General features: G+C 44.5%; 1 long non-coding RNA gene across 3 annotated transcripts in view; it reads right to left on the bottom strand.

Moving 5' to 3' along the window:
• Window positions 1-2,036: 2,036 nt before the first annotated feature.
• Window positions 2,037-22,394, bottom strand: part of LOC309335539 — a 30,969-nt gene continuing 10,611 nt past the window's right edge. Inside the window, exons 1-3 of one of the 3 annotated variants that reach the window (XR_014153565.1) lie at window positions 6,379-6,747; window positions 4,141-5,981; window positions 2,039-3,001 (exon numbers count right to left, since the gene is read on the bottom strand). This is a non-coding gene — a long non-coding RNA (uncharacterized lncRNA). Of the gene's footprint in view, window positions 3,002-4,140; window positions 5,982-6,378; window positions 6,748-22,394 lie in introns of those variants that run through there. The other 2 variants (XR_014153563.1, XR_014153564.1) reach the window with 2 other exon arrangements.

Consider the following 22,394-nt stretch of genomic DNA (forward strand, 5'->3'; position numbering starts at 1 on the left):
GGGCCTTCTCAGTAGTGGCCCCCGCCCTGTGGAACGCCCTTCCAGCAGATGTCAAAGCAATAAACAACTACCTGACATTCAGAAGACATCTTAAGGCAGCCCTGTTCAGGGAAGTTTTTAACATGTGATATTTTACTGTATTTTTGGTTTTTATGGAAGCCGCCCAGAGTGGCTGGGGAGGCCCAGCCAGATGGGTGGGGTATAAATAATAAATTATTATTATTATTATTATTATTACTGTACAGGAGTAAGGAATGAGGGTGTTCTAAGTAGCACCCCTCTCTAGTCTTTGTGTGAATTGCTCAGCTGTCTGTAGTGATGGGACCTTTACACATATAGCTGCACACACAAATACTTTCTTGCAACCACAGAACATCCATTGTGTAGGGTCTGCAGCAGATGATAGTGTGGTGTGGGAGTGCTCAGCTGATCTCCGGTTGCTGGGTTGCAGCACTCCAGGAAGGAAAGGGAGAGGATTAAGGTTGGCAGCAAGGTTGGTGGGGTGCAAACGAAGCAGCGGAGCTAATCCAGTGTTCCTGCTGGTATGTTTGCACCATGATGACACCTCACCCCTCCCCATTCTGGTATGCAGTGGTGGTGTCCCCTGTTTTCCCCTAGGAAATGTGGAATCTTATGTACATATACCACACAAAGGTTATATCAGAAAAATGGTTGCACTTTTCATACAAAGAAACCTGCTGGGAATCATGGGAGCAAGAACAGGGCTTTGGTGAGTTAGTCATTTATCTCAGGCCAATATCAGAAGCCTTGACTGATGAGAGAGGAGTCTATGATGTAGCTCTGTTGGGTTTCCATGTACAGGAGTGTGCCAAAAGGCCCAGTGTCCATGTCCCCTTGTCCCCCACCCTCCTGCACATGATTAGCCACTTTTAGCTGGATAGTTTCTTGTTGTTTATTAGGGACAGGGTGTTACATCACATGCTTTCCCCCCACAGTTGACAACACTCCAGCAGTTCCTTCTTGGGGCACCTGTTGGATATAGTTTGAGACATTACCCTGTGGCCCCTTGAGTTTCTTTCCAGGAACTTCTCCCTCCTGAGAGAACTCCAGTCAGGCCGTCTCTCCACCGCCCCTTCTCTTCCTCCTCAGTTGTAAGGAACTCAGAAGTCCTACCAACAACAGTTGGGTCCTTCCTGTTGTTGTTGTTCTAATCTGTCTTGTTGTCAGGCCTAGCTGGAGAGAGGAGAAATGGCATGGCCTGTCTGGCTGCAGGCTTCTCTTCCAGCCATTCTCCACCAGCAAGTCTTGCCAACCAGAGCACTGACCCTGCATGTACAATTCCCATAATTCCCTTTGACGAGGGATTGATTGCTAAACCACTCAGAGAGTCAGGTGCTCCAACTTGATTTTGTTTTAAGGGAACTGGACCTCCTCAATCTTCAGGTGGTCCTACATGCATGTGATGCCATGTGAACAGCATGTGGTGCATGGTGTAGGTCTAATGTGTCAGGCTTTGGGGAATGAGCTTCTTCCATGGCGGTGAATAAGAAAATCCAGCAAAAGGATGTCTTACCAGTTAGGTTCTTTAATAATCACAGTGAGAGACAAAAGAACACGTTTCCCTAGAACGGCGGTGCTCCAAATTAAGGCTCGCTCTGCCCTTCTGTCCCTATTAATCTACATCACTCCTACGTCTTGTAATCTGAGCTTGTACCCTCTGCACTTTCTGTTCTAACACTTACTGAGCTCTCGGTGTCTTTGGGGAAGGTGGGGGTGAATGCTGTCCAGAGACAGTGAACCTGTTAACCCTCTCCCTTCCAGTGTTTCTTCTCCTAGCTGTTCCCTATCCAATATTTCCCAGCTTCTGCCTTCTGAACTATGGCCCTCTGCAAGCCACTGTTCCAAATCTCTAAACACCCTTACCAAACTACAGCTCCCAGAATTCTTTGGGGTAAGCCATGACTGTTTAAAGTGGTATCATAGTGCTTTAAATATATGGTGTGAATATGACCATACACTATTCCTACAATTTCGTCTGCTGGGGGGGGGGGGGGCTTCATTTAAAGGATTATGCTAAAGAATAGTGGATTGACTTTAGCAAGTGTTGGAAAATGGTGGCACTCTGGCTGCTGACATTAGGCATGTGAGGCTCCTGCTTCTTCCACCATATACTTTGTAATTCCCCAACATGCATCCATGATGGTGGGGGCTTTGTTTACAGGGTTATGCTATGCCCTCTGTTGTTGTTGTTGTTTAAGCAAGCCAAGCTGAATGTCAGGAATTACCAGCAGGACATCTAGCCTGTTTTGCAGTGGGTGTATAGTTTAGACCTCTAGTCAAACACAGACAGCAGTTTAGCTGTCGAGGCACTATCACTCCCGTGAAAGGTGAGATGATTTAGAGGCCGGGAGAAGCTTAATTTTTCTTGATCACCACGTGCAACCTGGAATTTTAATGGCAGGCATAATTAATTCTTCTGATGTTAATCATCAGGGCTGGACTCCACAATTATCAGCCTTGTGCAGCTGGGGCATGGTGCAGACATGAAAAATTAGGAAAATGAATCCGTAATAGGGTGGCAGATTTAATCTGCATCGTGCAAAACAAAGTTGAAAAAGAAGGGAGACTGGGAGAATTTCAGCCGAAGCTTTTGTGCCAATAAGTGCTGACAGAACTGAAAAATGTTGCCGATGTCCAAAGTGATTGGTAATTACCAAGCCATTGAATTTTTTATTGTCAATTTATCATTGCACCAGAGGTTAAATTTAACATCTTCTTCTAAAGCCATCACTCTAGGAGGAAGGCAAGCTTTGTATCACGTGATCCCAGGAGTCAGTGAAAGGTTAATCAGGTATTCCTTTAGCTGGCGTGTGCTTCCAAATAATTCTTCCTTTTTGTGTCCTTGTATGAGTGTGTGTCTCTGCCGGGGTGGAGGGTGTGGGGAAGAGATTTAATTTTTGCATTTACAGCACCTGTGCATTTCAGTTAAACAGCTGACTGCATTCCTCAGATGCATCTCTGGTCCATACAATTTCCCTTCCTTAAGGGAAAAAAAAACACATTGAAATTTTACTTATAGGGTAATACAAAGGAGGATATTTCAGAGCTTCTCACTGTGTGTTTTAAATCACATCTTTAGCTGCCCACAAATAGAATTTTAAGCTTCTTGCATCTCAGAAATGCCTCTTTTCTGGTCAGAAATCTTTATTTCATTTCATTTCATTTTTGCCTCTTCGTTTCCCTAATGAGTCATAACTGGATAGTTTATTGTAAAGTGAGGGGCCTATATTTTTTAGAACGGAAATATATATTTTTAGTTGTAAGCAATATGTGACATGTTTACATGCCTTGTGGAACTCCCAGAACAATGATGCTTCTTAAAGAAAAGGAATATATAGGATGTTTATGTGTGTTTTAATATGGATTGCCCCATAGTCAAAACATGCATGGCACAATCCAGACAAATTTAAGTGCTGTAACAGCACCAGCCTAGACATATATACTCAGAGGTAAGTCCTATCCTGTTCAAAGTACATTATGTATGGTATTTGTGCATAGGATTGCAGTCTTAGTCACATTAATTTCAGGGGAAGAGATATACATCACAAGCCTATACATTCTTACTCAAAAGTAAGTCTCACTACATTAAATGAAGCTTACACCCAGGTAAACTTGTATCAGCATTAAGCATGCATTTAATGTTCCACCTGAAATCAGTGGGATATAATATGCTTGCTGTTGTTTTGATAACACACACAAAAAGTTTAAAATTACCAAAAGATTCATACTAAAATTCCCTAAATGGCCTTCTGATATCAGGAACCAATCCCAGCACTTGTAAAAATCCAATATATCTTCATAAAGTTAGTGAGATTATTTTCTTTAGCAGATTGAGTTACAGCCTCCATTGTTAGCTCCTCCCTCTAAACAGCAAATATGATTTTTTCTAATCATTGCAGTTCAGCCACTTTTTAATATGATATGAAATTCACCCTTTGCCCTCATCGCTCGCTCATCTTTCCACAGAGCAGGCCCCGGATATTTTTTTCTTGAATTCTGGGCTGTGCTCTGTTGAAAAGGAATTGTATGCGCTTTCTATAAATTAAATATGGAAATGACCTTTAAGGGGGAAAGTTGGGATCGGAATCAATGTGTGCATTAATTGCTGCAATTCATTACCCAAATAAACACTGAGCCTTTCCTTCTTTCTTTTTTTCCTGGGTGCAAATGTTGGGGCAAAAGATGTTCGCAGGAGACAAAGGCTTTTGATCCGGCTATGTTAATCTGCAGATAAAAAAAGAAAGGGAAAGAGTGTGACTTCAGCTTCAGTGTGTAAGCTCCTCTGGGGATATCCTGGCTGGGATCAATTCCCACATGCAGGCAGTGAATTATTGATGCTGAATACAAAAGCTAGTCATGTGACCCACACCGCTATCACCTAACAGTCCCCTGCACCATCTTCATGTTCTGACACCCTGCCTTTTTATTATTAAACTCAACACACAAACCAGCACCTCTATTCTGATTTCTCTTATAATCAGAAAGATAATGCCTCTCGTTGCTGCTCCTCATTTATCTCTCTGTGTGTATATGGGAGAAAACCCAACATGAAAACGAAATCTTTAGCACCCTAGAGCCCAAGCAGAAGCCTAGAAAATATATAGCACGCATGGTTCTATGGGAAAGATGCAGTGAATTATTGAAAAGATTTCCTGCTCGTCTTCTGAATTAGTATCATCTGTTCCTTCTTTTTCTTAAGCAGAGCCACTGCACAAATGTAATTCCCCTCCCCCCCTTGCAGTGTTGGGCTGCCTTCCTTTATAGCCTGATGATAAATTGTCACAGGAAGGTTTTTTTCCGTACAAAAAAAAAAAAAAAGCAAGCCCCAACGACAAGGTATGATTTTAATTCTGAAGGGTTTTTGCATAGCAGCCATTGCTTACGAGAGGGCATAGCAATACACATTAGACCGGAAACTTCAGCTATTTTAATTGGATGCCATCCAAAATCGCAAGTAATTAAGAATCAATTTGAGGCCATTAGTAAGTGAGGCTAGCTAGCCAGTGTTGCATATTTCAGAAGAGTTAGTTTTAATGAGAGGAGTTCCTGGATTGGGAAGAGAGGAGAAAAAGAAAAGGGGGAAGCGGAAGGGGGGGGGGCGCCCCAGAGAGAGATTAAAGATAGTGTAGGGACTGTCTGCTGCTTAACTAAACAACTAATGGTACATGGAAAGATGCTGAACTTGTAGTCCTCTCTAATTGATCTACTTACTGTTCTTGAGGAAACTTTAAAAAATGAATGTAGGTATTTACTGTGCATTAGTGGCTCAATACCTATTTATAAACATTAGAAATGAGAGCATCCCTCAATGCCTTTCTCTTCACCATGGAAGCCTAAGCTGTCTCTTTTCAGACATATCAGGCTTATGACCGTCAAGCCATTTGCTCCTCCCTAGACTTGGTAGCCGCATAGTTTCCACCGCGTTGTCTGCAGAAGGCAATGTTAAAAATAATAACAACAACAAAAGGATTTAGAGAGTCATAAATTGGGGTGGGAAGAAAGCTATTGGCTCATCTGCCAATTCCGAGGAGCTCATTTGATTCGTAATTGAACCTTGCTCAAATCTAGATTTCTTCTCCTCTTACACACACTCTATTGCTTAATGATAAGTTTTAATTCATTTTAAAGAAGGGGAAAAGGGGGAGAATGTTGGATTATTAGATGCTCAGCTGGGCTTGAAGGTTACAGGCTGGAGGGATGAAGTTTCATGGGAAGAGTTGCAGATTTACTATAGGAGCGGCAATGCAATAAATCAAGCACACAGACCTGGGCATGGTCTCGATATTTCCGTTGCAGACCTCACTTTTTCCATGGAGTTATCACCTTACAAATTATTTGGGCCCAGTTTTTTCATCTGAGGCAAAACAAACACCAATGCCACATTACCTTTACTGGGTTGTTATTTGTTTATACACCACACAATTGGCGCAACCCTTCGGAGAGCTATTTGTATTTCCAGCCTGTGAACAGAAAAGAACATTGTTCAATGAAGTTCTGGTGTTACTAAGATTAAGGGTTACATTCTTCTTTTGAAAAGTAAATATAGGTCACAAGAGCATCACTCTCATATGACCTTAGCAGTCACGGATTCCTTCAAAGTGATTTTGTGTGTGTCCTCCCCCCACATTTTTTTTTCATTTTATAACACAAATAAAAAAACACAAACAGAAAAGACAAACAATACAAACAAATTCTTGTCATATCCTTATTTTTCTAAACATTGTTAAGTGGGCTTCCCCAAGTCCCACCTATCTGATTTTCATTTTACTTCATCTTTAGCAGTTTACATATATCATAATATCGAACCATCTTTTATTTTAAATCACACTTAAAATAACTTCACATTTTATCACTTACAAATAATACTATTTTAAAATACGCTATCTTCTACTTCTAACCCTACAGCCTATATCCACTTCCAAAGCTATTCTAAGGTTTAAATATTAACATATTTTTTCAAATATTCCTTAAACTTCTTCCAGTCTTCTTCCACCGTCTCTTCTCTCTGGTCACGGAGTCTCCCGGTCAGTTCGGCAAGTTCCATATAGTCCATCATCTTCATCTGCCTTTTTTTGATAGTTGGTAAATCTTGTTTCTTCCAATTCTTTGCTAACAATATTCTCGCATCTGTTGTGGCATACAGAAAAAAGTAACATCCTTTTTGGGGATTTCACCCCCCCTCAAAGTGATTTTTGGGGGAAGGGGGAACAAGGTGCTGGTACTCATATTTTGAAAAATTAAGGATGATATGTTTTAAGATAATACATTTTGTTCGAATGTCTAATAATTTTTTAAAAAAACAATTTCCCACTCACTATTTTATAATACATTTTCTTCCCCATTTGTTAGTTTTTTTTTTTATGTGTTTTTAATTTCTAATTTGTTTGGCTTCTTCTTTGGAAATGCAGCCTGGCTTCTGATGCCTGCAACTTTGGTGTTTTCAATCCAAAGGGTATGACATATTCAGGTATACTCTCTACTGCTTTCACAAGGCTCAGCACAGACGTTCCAACCAGTCTGAACTGGTTCCAACCATCTGAACCGGTTCGAACCGGCTCGGACCAGCTCCAACTGGTCTGAACCGGTTCCAACTGGCTCGGACCAGTTTCAACTGGTCTGAACCGGTTCCAACAGGTCTGAACAAGTTCTAACCGGTCTAAACTCGGACTCGGACTAGTTCCAACCAGTCTGAACCGGTTCCAACCGGTCTAAACCGGTTCAAAACGGTTTGGACCAGTTCCAACCGGTCTGAACTGGATCCAACTGGCTTGGACCGGTTCCAACCGGCTCGGACCAGTTTCAACCGGTCTGAACCGGTTCCAACTTGCTCAGACCAGTTCCAACCGGTCTGAAACTGATCCAACTGGTCTAAACCGGTTCATACCGACTCGGACTAGTTCCAACCAGTCTGAACCGGCTCCAACCGGTCTAAACCGGTTTCAACTGGTGTGAACCAGTTCCAACTGGCTCGGACCAGTTTCAATCGGTCTGAACCGGTTGCAACAGGTCTGAACCAGTTCCAACTGGTCTAAACCTGTTCCAACTGACTTGGACCGGTTCCAACTGGTCTGAAATGGTTCCAACCAGCTCAGACCTGTTTCAACCAGTCTGAAACCGTTCCAACAGGTGTTAACCAGTTCTAACCGGTCTGAACGGGTTCCAACCGGTCTGAACCAGTTCCAACTGGCTCAGACCAGTTTCAACCAGTCTGAAACGGTTCCAACAGGTCTGAACCAGTTCTAACCGGTCTGAACCGGTTCCAACTGGCACGGACCAGTTTCAACCGGTCTGAACCGGTTCCAACTGGCTCAGAACAGTTCCAACCGGTCTGAACCAGATCCAACTTGTCTGAACTGGTTCCAACCGGTCTAAACCGGTTCCACCGGCTCGGACCAGCTCCAACTGGTCTGAACCAGTTCCAACTGGCTCGGACCAGTTCCAACCGATCTGAACCAGATCCAACTGGTCTGAACTGGTTCCAACCGGTCTAAACCTGTTCCAACCGGCTCGGACCAGCTCCAACTGGTTTGAACCAGTTCCAACCGGCTCGGACCAGCTCCAACTGGTCTGAACGAGTTCCAACTGGCTCGGACCAGTTTCAACCGGTCTGAACCGGCTTCAACTGGTCTAAACCAGTTCCAACCGGCTTGGACCTGTTCCAACCAGTCTGAACTAGTTCCAACGGGCTCAGACCTGTTTGAACCGGTCTGAACCAGTTCCAACAGGTCTGAATCTGTTCTAACCGATCTGAACCAGATCCAACCGGTCTGAACCGGCTCCAACCAGTCTGAACTGGTTCCAACCGGCTCAGACCAGTTCCAACTGGTCTGAACCGGATCCAACTGGTCTAAACCGGCTCAAACCGGCATAAACCAGTTCCAACCGGTCCGGACCAGTTCCAAGCGGTTCAGACCACCTCCAACCAATCTGAACCGGTTCCAACCGGCTAGGACCAGTTCCAACCAGTTTGAACCGGTTCCAACTGGTCCGAACCTGCTCAAACCGGCATAAACCAGTTCCATCCGGCCTGAACGTATTCCAACCAGCCTCAACTGGTTCCAACCAGTCTGAACCGGTTCTATCCGGTCTGAAACTGCTCAAACCGGCATAAACCAGTTCCAACCGGTCTGAACCTGTTCCAACCGGCTCAGACCAGTTCCAACCGGTCTAGACCGGTTCCAAATGGGTCGGGCCAGTTCCAACTGGCCTGAACCGGTTCCAATCGGCTCAGAGCGGTTCCAACCAGTATGAACCAGTTCCAACCAGCCTGTACCAGTCCCAACCAGTCTGAACCGGTTCAAACCGGTCTGAACCAGTTCCAACTGGTCTGAACCGGCTCCAACCAGCTCAGACCAGTTCCAATCGGTCTGAACTGGTTCCAACCGGTCTAAACTGGTTCAAACCGGCTCAGACCAGTCCCAACTGGTCTGAACCGGTTCCAACCGGCCTGAACCAGTTCCAACTGGTCTGAACCGATCCAACTGGTCTGAACCTGCTCCAACCGGTCTGATCTAGTTCAAACCGGTCTGAACCGGCTCCAACCGGTCTAAACCAGTTCAAACCGGCTCGGACCAGTTCCAACCAGCCTGAACTGGTTCCAACCGGTCTGAACCATCTCCAACTGGTCTAAACCGGATCAAACCGGCTCAGACTAGGTCCAACTGGCCTGAACTGGTTCCAACCCGCTCGGACCAGTTCCAACCGGTCTGAACCGGCTCCAACCAGTCTAAACCAGCTCCAACCGGCTCAGACTAGTTCCAACCAGTCTGAACCAGTTCCAGCTGGCTCGGAACAGCTCCAACCGGCCTGAACCAGTTCCAACTGGTCTGAACTGGTTCCAACCGGCTCGGACCGATTCCAACTGGCCTAGACCGGTTCCAACTGGCCTAGACCGGTTCCAACCGGCCTAAACCAGTTCCAACTGGTCTAAACTGGTTCCAACCGGCTCGGACCAGCTCCAACTGGTCTGAACCTGTTCACCCGGCTCGGACTAGCTCCAACGGTCTAAACCGGTTCCAACCAGCTCAGACCAGTTCCAACCGGTCTGAACTGGTTCCAACTGGCCTAGACCTGTTCCAACCAGTTTGGAGTGGTTCAAAACTGCTTGGACCGGTTCCAACCTGTCCCAACTGGCTCCAACCGGCTTAGACCTGTTCCAGCTTGCTTGGACCAGTTCCACCTGGTCTGATCCAGTTCCTACTTGCCTAGACCGGTTCCAAACGGCTAGGACCTGTTCCAACTGGTCTGAACTGGTTCCAACCGGCTTGGAGCGGTTCAAACCAGTTTTGACTGGTTCCTGGACCGGTTCCAACTGGCTTGGACCAGTTCCAGTTGGTTTGGACCGCTTCCAACCATCTTGGACCAGTTCCAACCAATCTGGGCTGATACCAACCAGCCTAGACCTGATCTAACCAGCTTGGACCAGTTCTAACCAGTTTGAACCAGTTCCAACTGGCCTGGCTTGGTTCAATCCTGCTTGGACTGGTTCCAACTGGTGTGAACTGGTTCCAACCAGCTTGGACCAGTTCCAACCAGCTTGGAGTTGTTCAAACAGGCTTGGACCAGTTCCAACCAGCCTGGACCTGCCTGGACCAACAACATATGGAGGACTACAGATTCATATCTCTGTTCTAAATGAAATAGCCAATGGAGGCCTGAAGGACTCACCCACAATGTGAATGTTCAACCCATTTTCTACATGTCCATGGCTTCAAGAGGATGGTTCAAAGATTTTACTATCACAACATCTAAAAATTGAGAGAATATTTCAACTTTCTCTTTAGCTGGATGGATTATTACACAATGAGCACCAGTTGCTCTGAACATTATAATGACTACCAACACAGTAAACAACTTCATTGCATGTGGGTAATCAAGTGACCATCTGAGAGAGAAATATCATGCGACCAACAGCTGACATGATCTCGGTGGTGCACAATTTTCTCAAAGCTTAGCCTGAATATTTCAGGACATCACCAAATACATTTGGAATGCAGTTCCAGGTTCATTTATATATTCCTCACGAGACTTGATTTTGGTATCTCGTCAACAGCTGAGGTACTCCATGATGTCATTTGCAAAAGAACTTCCAGGAGTCAAAAATCTTAGTGACAGCATTATTGTACAGTGCAGAGGAGAATGTTTATTAGAAATGGCATTTCATCAACGGAAAGACAAAAGTTCAAGAATGTGAACTCAACAAAGATTGTCTGGGGACTGTACTTTCGAAAGATGGGACTCAGCTGTTATTATGGCAAAAATTCCATATCATGTAAATGTGAATAGTTCAGTTCACCACATTCATGTATTTTAAAGGACTCTTGGGGGAGGAGAGTTGTCTGAAATTTGAAGGATAACTTTGTTTCAGTTTGTGCATTGATTAGGGAACTGCCAATTAGGTAGATTCACCTTAAAATGTGAACTGAACTGAATTTCCCCTCCATCCTTAGTTAAGTAAGTAAGTTTTCCACAAAGTAACGCTCGTCTTTAAAGCAACCCAAAATATCCAAGTAGTTCATGAAGAACACTATAAGCCTTCCTGTAGGTTCAAAATCTAACCACTGCTTTTACACAACACAAAAGATAAGGGCTGCCAACTGGTCCTTGCAGTGAAGTGCAGCACTGAAATTGGGGCATTAAGGTAAAGGTAAAGGGACCCCTGACCATTAGGTCCAGTCGTGACCAACTCTGGGGTTGCGGCGCTCATCTCGCTTTATTGGTCGAGGAAGCCAGCGTACAGCTTCCGGGTCACGTGGCCAGCATGACTAAGCCGCTTCTGGCGAACCAGAGCAGCGCATGGAAACGCCGTTTACCTTCCCGCCGAAGCGGTACCTATTTATCTACTTGCACTTTGACGTGCTTTCGAACTGCTAGGTAGGCAGGAGCAGGGACCAAGCAATGGGAGCTCACCCCGTCGTGGGGATTCGAACCACCGACCTTCTGATCAGCAAGTCCTAGGCTCTGTGGTTTAACCCACAGCGCCACCCATGTCCCTGAAATTGGGGCATTACCTGCACACAACCACTGAGCAGACACGTGCAACACTTTAGCTTTAGCCGCGTTCAGCTCCCAGGTGTGTGTTAACTATAGATGCAGACCTGCCTCTCTTTAGTGCAAAATTGGTGAATCCTGCAGCCCTCAGATGTTGTGCTCCTACTCCCATTGGCCCCAGCTAATTGCTGGGATACTGCTGGGGAGACAGGGGTGTCAGGCAGGCCCCCAGCTGGTTCCAGCCACCGTCGGGCAGCCGGGCGATCACCGATCTCCCTTGGAACAGCATCAAACAGCGACACGAGCCTCAGATAACTTTAGAGACTCGGCACGCTCTATCAGCAGAGTGAATAAATCTTCTCACAACGGAAGGGGCGGACAGAGACATGTGTAAGCATATTTACAGCATTTATTCAGCATAGTTCGGGAACAAAGGAAAAACATGTCTGCTTCCCTTCGTGTCAGAGCAAACAGCAATAGCAAAAGCAATCTACAAAACGGAAGTTCCCAGCAGTCTGTGCTGGAAGTAAACAGGCATGTGACACACAACAGTCATGCCTGTTCCCTTTAAGGTGGAACGGAACTATATCCTAACACTAATATGGCCAATATGCAGGGATGGTGGGAGCTAGCGTCTAGCAACTTCTGGAGGGCTGCTCCCTGCTTTACATGTGAACACGGTTCCCCACTGGAATGTGCAGTGAACGTTTGTGTCAGAGCCGCCCCTAGGTCCCAGCTCACAAAGGACCAACGCCTGGCTGTAGTTATGTACAAAAGTCTTTATTGAAGTTCAGTTTCCATTTCAAAGCCGCAGCGTGCAACTCTACGTCTTAAAGCCTAGACCGGCGAAGTTCTGTCTGACTCTCCTCCCCTTCCACACCAGTTTAAGACTCTAGCCTTGCTCCACCTCTTCCTTAGCTCCTTCCTCCTCTGGGCCCTCCTGCCCGCTGGGGTTTCATCCTTTCTGGACTCTTCTGACGCTGACCCCCCTGATTCTTGCCCCTCCTTCCGGCGGGCTTTAGGACCTGGTTCCCTATCTGGGCTACCTGCTGCGCCGCTCGCCTGTACATTTGAACTTGGCGCGCGCACCCAGCCGGCAACCTTCCTCTTGACCGTTCCCTCGCTCTCCGATGGAGGCGTGGCCAACCCTGACTCATCTTCTCTCGCTGGTGGTGAATACACTGGCCCTGATACCTGGGACTCCTCCCCCCCACTACGCTCTGGTGGGGAAGCTGGTCCTGATTTCCAACTGCTGCTCTGGGAGTCCCCGCTGGCCCCTTGCTTCTGGGGTGTCCCCCTTGGGGCCCCCCTTGCCCTGGCCATCAGCGCCCCCTTCTGTGAATCTTCCGATTCACTGGAGGGGCTCATGGAATCTCTCGGGCTACTGTCCTCTTCTCCTACGCTGCCCTCGGATTGCTCCCCCTCGCTCTCCATCTCCTCCCCTCCCTGCGCTCTCGCTGCGTCCCTGACAGTATGTGAAGCTCCACTTCTTGTAGTACATGAAGTGGACCTCTAACATCAAAACATGTTGGCTGTGCTTGGAGATTCCCAGGATGCTGTGTGAGACGCAGCTTACAAAGCACCCTGTACATTGAAACTGATGGATAATGCGCTGTCTTGCTCCTGGGCACCTTCTCCTTAGACATAAATACAGTGTGTTATTATTACAAGAGATGTTTAACTACACAGAGGGCACCCCCTCTGCATCCTCTCTCCTTCCTTCTGACCATCTCCACAAGCATTATTAACTGCTCCAGGAGCTTCCATGTTTGTTGGTCATGGAATCTGCTGTAACAGTTTTGATAATGAAATTTAGAAAAACGGGAACCCCGAAACCAGAGCTTCTGGAAATCAGCCAAAGAGAAAAGCAAATGGAAACCAAAAGCAGGGTAATTAAATGACTACAGACGAAAGATTAGCCAAGGCTGCAGTAGCCTGGTAGGCACACACACACACACACACACACACACACACACACACGTTAAAGCTAGCAATGAAAAGCCTCGCTTCCCATTCTTCATGCTTAAGAGTCTGGCAGGATCATTGCATTTTTTATCATTTGGGCTGCAATGTGCTGGAAAGCAAAGCATGCCCAGAACCCACAAAGACCAGGGACTGATCCAAGCCTGTATTGTTTTTAATGGAGTAAAGAAGGACGGCAATGGAAGCTAGACAGACCATTTTACAGAAGAGCGAAAATACAAAACATTCCAGAACGGACTGTCCCGTTAAGTCTGGATGAGACATTCTGGGAACACAGGCTGCTATGTCTTGTACTGGTTTGCGCATGTATGTGATTCCCTTGATGACAATGGATTGCTCCACAGAGGAGGCTTCCCTGTCACCTCAAACACAATGTGTAACAGAGACAAAACCCCTGTGTTGCAATATAGAAAAATCTGCTCAAATCAAACTGCAACACATGGCTAATAATATATTATCAATACAGTCATACCTCAGGTTACAGACGCTTCAGGTTGTGCTTTTTCAGGTTACGGACCGCTGAAACCCGGAAGTACCGGAATGGGTTACTTCTGGGTTTCGGCAGTTGTGCATTTGCAGAAGTGCTAAATCGTGCTTTGTGTATGCACAGAAGCGCCGAATCGCAACCTGCACGTGCACAGATGTGCTGCTGCGGGTTGTGAACGCTGCGGGTTGCGAACATGCATCCCGCACGGATTGCATTCGCAACCCGAGCGTCCACTGTAGTTAGGTCATAATACAAAATTTACAAATCATAAACATCCACATACAATGTATGCATAGTTATGCAAAAGTCCATAAACAAGAAATCGTAAGCATAATAAATTGAACAGAACAGAACAGAACAGTGTTTCTGGGATAAGTAAACTGTTTCAAGGATGATTCTTCATCAGCAGATAAATTCTTATTCCGGAAACACTGTTCTGTTCTGTTCTGTTCTGTCCCTGTTTTGTTTGCTGTTCATTGCTGCATTCTACACGTTGAAGCACCTACCACTGCAATATTGCTGGATATTGACTACTGAAAGGCATCCTGCCTTCGTCCCGTGTCCCCTTCATCCCCGTGCCCCTGGCAGCAATTTATTATGCTTACTATTTCTTGTTTATGGACTTTTGCATAACTATACACACATTATATGTGGATGTTTATGCTTTGTAAATTTTGTATGATGACCTAACTATTGATAATACATTATTAGCCACGTGTTGCGGTTGGATTTGAGCAGACCTCAAACACAGTGGCTTGTATCCTGAGATCCTGTGACCGGCACTCTACTCATGTGATGCTCCTCCTGATGGGAGAGAGGTGCTTTTTGCTGGTTCCTTCTTTGTCACAGAGCTCCATGCAGCTGGCACGCCATCACACCTCAACATGCAAATACTGTCGGAACTTGCGTTCGACCGAGCTACTCCTCCAGTCGAGTCCTCCGACGGAGATTAACGACCTAAGCCTTTGATGAGGATCCAGACACGTTCCCTCATTATGCAGAGTATCCAAGCAGCAGAAAGACGAGAAATATGAACTACATTGCTAAGAGTTTTATTTCTAACTACGCAGACAGAAAAGAATATACATCCTCTCTCTGTGAAAGCAGAGAGGCAACTGGTACAAAGAAACAGGAAACCAGTAATATCAACATCTGTCTTTTGTCTCCCGTGAGACTTCCAACAGTCTGGAATGTCTGGAATGTAAACAGAGTCTTGTGACTCCAAGCACTGCACAGTGGCAAAACAGAAACCTAACAAATACCTCATATACAACCAAGTGCCAGGACATCCTGAGGGAAAGAGCATCTGCTGCTGCTGCAAAAAAGTGACTGCCAAGGCATTTTCTCCAGAGTGTCCTAAAATGATGCTTGGCCCAGTGCATTCTGGGGGAAGGGGGAATGTCATATACTCTGCTGGCTTCTGTCAGCAGAGAAGAGCACAACTTGTGGCGGAGGGCTCCACCATAATGGAGACCCCAGTTCCCAGTGGCAGTAGCATTGGAGTGCTTCAGGGATTGGAGCATGGTGTTCGTGGCTTTGAATCCACTCAGTCCAAAGTCCTGTTATACCCCCAAAGGCCAAATTCTTGGTCTCTTCAATTATGCCAGCCTGAAGCTGGTGTAGCCAAAAAACAAAACAAAATGGTGACAGCACCACTCATCCACTGAAGGCTGAATCCTGTGAATGATAACATGGTTTTCTCACCACAGATCAAGGCCACTGTGGACAAACTGCTTCTACAACCAGCTTATGCCAGATTTTTGTGTGATTTGACAGTGATGATCCATAAAAGCAAAGTTTAGAGAAATCAGAGCTTTCAAAATATTTAAGAAGCACGAACAAAAGCAGCAACAAGGCACGAGAATTCTATCTGTAATCTGTTTTGGTGCTGTTTTCCAACAAAGATAACTCCCCTCCCCCCGCTTAAATTTTGATAATTTGTTGGATTTTTTTTTTATCTAAAAAAAGCAATAAGACATGACAAGCGTGAATTATGGCATGCTCATTCACACTTCAGTTCAACACAACTGGATGTAAATTAATGTCCCATAACTCATTTAGTGGAGCGCAGGGTCTTATTACAATTGTAAAGTTTTATTTGAAAATGTTTTTAAAAAATATTTATACTGTTAATTAAGTGATGATGAGTCCCATAAATTCTGACAAGTGAGTGATGTTGTATTAGTCACTCTCCAGATTCCACACATTAGCCAATCAGGAGTCTTGTATTGCTGTGCTATGTCTTGATTTATGAAATATTAAGGCCTGCCTAGGGCACTTTTCAGTTTTGTGTGTACTCTTTGTTCAAGACATTGCTTTGTAAGCCAGTAATAACACCTGGATGGGTCAATCCAGAGATGTTACATTCATCTACAGATGCAATGGGCATAATTCACGAGACATTTTCCTGCTTAAGTTCTAGTGAAAGGAGTGAATGCAAAATCAGAAACTGTTTTGCTCCTATCAAACTTTAAGAAGAAGATTGTTCCCCTCCCCCAATGGTTTTGAAGGCAAGCAATTTGAATGTATCTGTTTTCCTTTGCAAATGAAGCACCAGGCTGAGTAAGGCATATTGCTCTCTATCATCTATCTATCTATCTATCTATCTATCTATCTATCTATCTATCTATCTATCTATCTATCATCTATCTATCTATCTATCATCTATCTATCATCTATCTATCTGTCTATCAGAAGTTGACTGATAATGCTGGTCTTTGCCATGCTTGTATTACAGTGTTCTTGGGGATTTTCTGAGCAAAGTGTGCCAAGCATTCTGATTATCACACTGGTTTCTCCTTTTCTTCTTTGTTCTTTAAAACACAATTTCATTTTTTGTGCTTCTAACACTAGGAGCCTGCTGTACCATTCGTTGAGGGTGTGAAGACCAACAGACATTAGAAACGGTCAAATGAAGTCGAGGTTTAGATGAACGTAGTATATTTCTTTCACATTTATATGCGATAATTAAAAACAGACAAATGGTGCCAAAATTAAATATATAACCTGGTAGCCAATGAAATGTGCAATAACAGCTAAATGCTCTTGTGCAGCTTTACAACATTTTAGTACAAACACAGTGTGTAATCTCATATAAATCTGTTCTAAGCTCTAGCTGTGCTTGCAGAATATGTCTTATAATTCCTAGTTATACCACAACAATAGAATACATAGTTTTTATTGCAAGTTTTCCAAACACTTACAAAATCTTCATTCATAGATTTGCTTTGTGTTTTACTCAGAGAGCTGTTTTTAATTTTGTGTCCAAGCTGGATTTTTAAAGGCTCACTTGAACACTGGGAAGTGTACTTGAACAAGGGGGGCTGCCAAGCATCTCATAGTTTCTGAAATTGTGCTCCTTCCTGTTTCTGCATATGTCTGCCACTAGGAGGGAAGCCATTTCAGTAAGTTTATTCCAAGATACCATTGCTGGAAAACATTGGGTCTGCAATGAATGCAAAAGAGAGCTCTCCATAGGTATGTTATTCACAATGTGGAATGGACTTCAGGCTTGAAAGCTTAAAACCGATTACATTTCCACCTTGGCATGCTTCTCTGTCATGAACTGTAGGCAGAATACCTGCTTTTCTGTAGCTTGATGTTAATCATCAATGGAGCTTGCCCTATGCAAAAGCAGTTTTTCAAATATTATGATACAGTGGAGGATGAGAACCTTTGTGGAGAATTGTGAGTCTTGGTGTAAAAGAATACCATAGGTGTAGCCAGGGGGGCAGCTCCCCCCCCCCCAATCAAGCAAATAAGTAAAAAATACTTAAGTAAAAGTAGAAATAATCAGAATATTTGAAATTCAAATGCTCGCTGAGAAGAAGAGTTTGGATTTGATATCCCGCTTTATCACTACCCTAAGGAGTCTCAAAGCGGCTAACGTTCTCCTTTCCCTTCCTCCCCCACAACAAACTCTCTGTGAGGTGAGTGGGGCTGAGAGACTTCAAAGAAGTGTGACTGGTCCAAGGTCACCCAGCAGCTGCATGTGGAGGAGCAGGGACGCGAACCCGGTTCACTAGATTACGAGTCTACCACTCTTAACCACTACACCACACTGGCTGAGGTCACTTGGATGATGTTGTGTAGCATTCTAGTGATGCAACTGGCAAGCCAACTGAACCATAGGCGAACTAACCAATTACTTCGCAGGTAGCTCAGTTCTACCCCTCCTAACATAAATTCTGGTTACGTCCATGAAGAATAGGTAAGGCAGAAAAGTGAGGGGGGGGGGGAGATTATTCCAGATTAGTTAATTCAGAACATTTCTTTCTCTGACGCCATCCATCATCTGCTTTGCCTCAGCCTGCCACCAGCTTGCAGCCCCTGATAGATGATTGTAGCCCTAAAAAAATGGATGCTGTCCACCCCTTAATTAGCGATCCACTCTTATAGTCACGTAACCTCACAAACAATTTGCCTTTTCTTTTTCAAAAACAGGATTTACATTAATTTGAACATTAACCTGAAATTTGCCAGAATGCTGTTTCTAACCAAAACCAAGATGAGTTAATCAGTTGGTCCAGATGACAAGTCTTAACTTCAGGCCCAGATGGAACAACATTTTGCATCTGATATTTAGAACAGTAAAGGTGTAGACTAGACTCTCTGTTCATTAGCTGAGGCTGTGTACCTTCAATTAAGTACTGGTGTTGCAAACCATCACACGCACACGCACACACGCACACACGCACACACACACACACACACACACACACACCCCATTTCTAGTGATGCCTGATGAAGCTCTATTAACTCACTAGAGGTCACTCCATGCTAAAAGAGCAACGAGATGGACTTGGCAACAGATCTAAATATACAAATGCCCAAGAGCTTGCAAGCACTTAAAGCTTCCAATTTCCATCCAGGGCCACCAGGGATTGGTCAGTAGAGCTTCAGTGAATCTAGGAATTTGTTTTAGAATGGGTTGCTAAATTTCTGTGTCAAGCATGAGAAATCTCTAGGGCAAGAAGCCCTACTAGATGATTGGCAGAGTCGAAGGATGCAGTTGTTAGCTTTCTTGAAAAACATCACAATGGTAATATAGTCAAGAACAGAAACTGAATTTTAAATCTAAGTCTAATGTCTGATCCTTTTTAATCAAAAAGGAAGTTGAAAGGCAAAGTTTTTTTCCAAAAAGTAACTCAACTAAAGTATAGACTGCAAAGCAGAAAAGGTGCTACCAGGGCCGGATTTAGGTTTGATGAGGCCCTAAGCCTTTGTCACTGTTTTTTGTGTTGGATATATGCTATATGGTAATTTATGGACCTAATAGACATCTAAAATCAGTGATATTTTAGGGAGCAGGCTAGCAGCCGGGGCCCATTACTTATATCATAGGAGCCTACACACCACAAAATACTGCTGCTGTATGTAGGTTTTATTTTATTTGTTTTTTATCTTATATTTTGGAAATATACATCCAGTTTCCCCCCCTTTAATTTTTTGGGGGCCCCCAGGAGAGTGGGGCCCTAAGCTATAGCTTGCTTAGCTTATACGTAAATCCAGCACTGGGTACCTGAGCGAAGAGGATGCTAAAGAAGCTATTAGAGGCAAGAAGGCTTCCTTCAAATGATGAGAACAAAAAGGAACACAAACGTTGACAAAGGAAGTGCAGGTAGACAATAATGGAAGCTAAATAAAACAATTTGAAGAGAACATTGCTAAAAACGTTAAGATCACCAACAAAATGTTATTTAAATATGTTAGTAGGAGTAAACCTAGGGCGGTGGTTGGACCCCTGGATGACAAGGAAGTCAAAGGTGTACCAAACGAGAATAAGGAGATTGTAAAGATGCTGAATTATTTGCATCTGTCTTCACAGGGAAAGATATAGGGCAGATCCCCATGCCTGAATTTTGCAGAAGGGGAGCCTGAGGAACTGAGGCAATTAGTGTTGTTCAGAGATGAAGTTCTACATAATAAAAACTTGTCCCTAAGACCAGCTTCCATACCTAAAAGCTAACAAGCCAGTGCAACACCAGTTCTACAATGGGATCCAACGGGGTTTCTGGGAATTATAAGCCTGCTAGTGAAACCTCTTAGCAAATTAAAAGTGGCTTTGTTTGGGCTGCATACTTGATCTTTTAGCTGGGAGTAAGTTTCATTGAAGTCTGCAGGGCTTACTTCAGAGGAAGCGTGCCTGAGATCACACTGTTAAGCACTTATGGTAAAACTCTGATTGTGTGCCACATACGTATGGAAAGCAATTAGAGAGCCTGCCAGGAAAGCAAAGCACATTTCCGACAGTTCCAGGTGATGTGGGATTGTGGCACATTAAGAGCATTTGTTGATCCAAATGGAGGAGGCAATAGAACCGCTGGGCTTTCCTCTGTAAGGTGAATAGAAAAGCGAATGCATATCCATTGGCCATTGATGCTTACAGACTGAGGATGGAGGCAATTTGGGGACTGCAACAGTCTCCACAGACTGCATCACTTGACGATGCCTTTCTTTTTCTCTGCACACAGCAGCCCAAGTAACATTTAGATCTGCACCATCATTAAAATTCAGATCACATTCCCGAAGCTGGTGCTTTTATAGATAATCCCCCAGAAATTTCATCAGCGCGAAAGCTTTGGTGTACAGTAGGCAGCAAATGATAAGGGCTAATATTTAATAAAACCATTCGAGGAGAGCTATATTTTTTGACAGGATGCTTCAGAACTGATCTGATTCATTACAGATATTAGACAGCATTTGAAAATATTAGAAAATTGCAAAGTAAAAACGCTCTGTGGTTTAGTTCCGCCTAAACCATTGCTTAATGTTAATGAAAGCAACTTGAGTGAAAAAAGAGGAAAGTTTAACTGTCTTCTAAATAAGCTAGGAAAACAAATCCCCAATCATGTATAGCTACTAAATGTCAGATTTCTTAAATGTCAGGGAAGCAATAAAATAAAATAAAATCCCTATAGTATTTTAGTTCTGATTCAATTCTTGGGGTGCCATTGCCTGTGTAGACAAAATAGCAACAGCCACAAACAGTATCACCAGACTGAGGTTTGCAAAAGTTAAAAAAACCCTTTTGTGTGTGTGTGGGGGGGGGGGGAGAGACAGAGGACAGGGTAACCTTCCACAAGCATCCCAATGTGGACTGAGCATGCCCAGTGGCCATGGAATGCTGGCACGCCTGTTGTGAGGAAAAACCACAACAACTGGGCATGAGTGGATATGGAACGAAGTGACTGGAAAAGCAAGATGGCAGAAAAGACACATAGACATATGTTCACTGATTCTCTCACAAACTGACACCTGTCCGTTCACTCTCTCTCCTTTCCATTTGCTTCAAATTTTGAGCATGTTTTTTTAAAAATCTTCCTCCCACCCAGTTTTACTCTGAGGGGTTGTTTTTTTAGAAAACAACTTGATAGAATTTGCATCTAGTGCCAGATTTATGTATAAGCCAAACAAGCTATAGCTTAGGACCCCACTCTCTTGGGGGCCCCCCAAAAAAATTTAAAGGAAAAAACCAAACCTGGATGTACCTTTCCAAAATATAAGATAAAAAACAAATAAAATAAAACCTGCATACAACAACAGTGGCAAATGGCTTTAGATACCTAAAGCTAAAGGTAAAGGTACCCCTGACCACCAGGTCCAGTCGTGACTGACTCTAGGGTTGTGTGCTCATCTCGCTCAAGAGGCCGGGAGCCGGCGCTTGTCCACAAACAGCTTCCAGGTCACGTGGCCAGCGTGACTAAGCCGCTTCTGGCGAACCAGCGCAGCACACGGAAACGCCGTTTACCTTCCCGCTGGAGAGCGGTCCCTATTTATCTACTTGCACTTTTGGGGTGCTTTCGAACTGCTAGGTTGGCAGGAGCTGGGACACAGCAACGGGAGCTCACCCCGTCACGGGGATTCGAACCGCTGACCTTTCGATCAGCAAGTCCTAGGCACTGTGGTTTAACCCACAGCGCCACCTATTAGGTCCAAAAATTACCATATAGCATATATTCAACACAAAAAACAGCAACAATTTGTTGTTGACAAAGGACAGCTGGACATATAAAGGGCCCCATTACCAGTAGCTTAGGGCCTCATCAAACCTAAATTGGGCCCTGTACACATCTATCCATGACTATAATGACTGCTCCCCACTTAAAACGGGGGGCGCCCTTTGCGTGGACGCGTGCAGCCCCTAGATCTGGAGCGGCCCCAACAGCATAGGCTTGGCTTTGCCTTCCCCCAGGTGGGATACCTGGAGGTCTCCGCCTACCTCAGTCAGTTGTCCAATCCCATCTGGGGGAGGTGTTGCCAAGGAGACCAGGCCAGGTAGGGGAGGGATTACCTGCCCACACAATAGAGGGAGGATCTTACCTGGGAATCCTCACTTGGCTCCAGAGCTTCTCCCACCCTACCCACCCTCAGTTAATGTCTTATTTTGCAGGTTAACTTTTCTTCACAGGTT

The sequence above is a fragment of the Podarcis erhardii genome (assembly GCF_964252035.2).
Source record: "Podarcis erhardii genome assembly, chromosome: 1".
NCBI classification, from domain to species: Eukaryota; Metazoa; Chordata; class Lepidosauria; order Squamata; family Lacertidae; genus Podarcis; species Podarcis erhardii.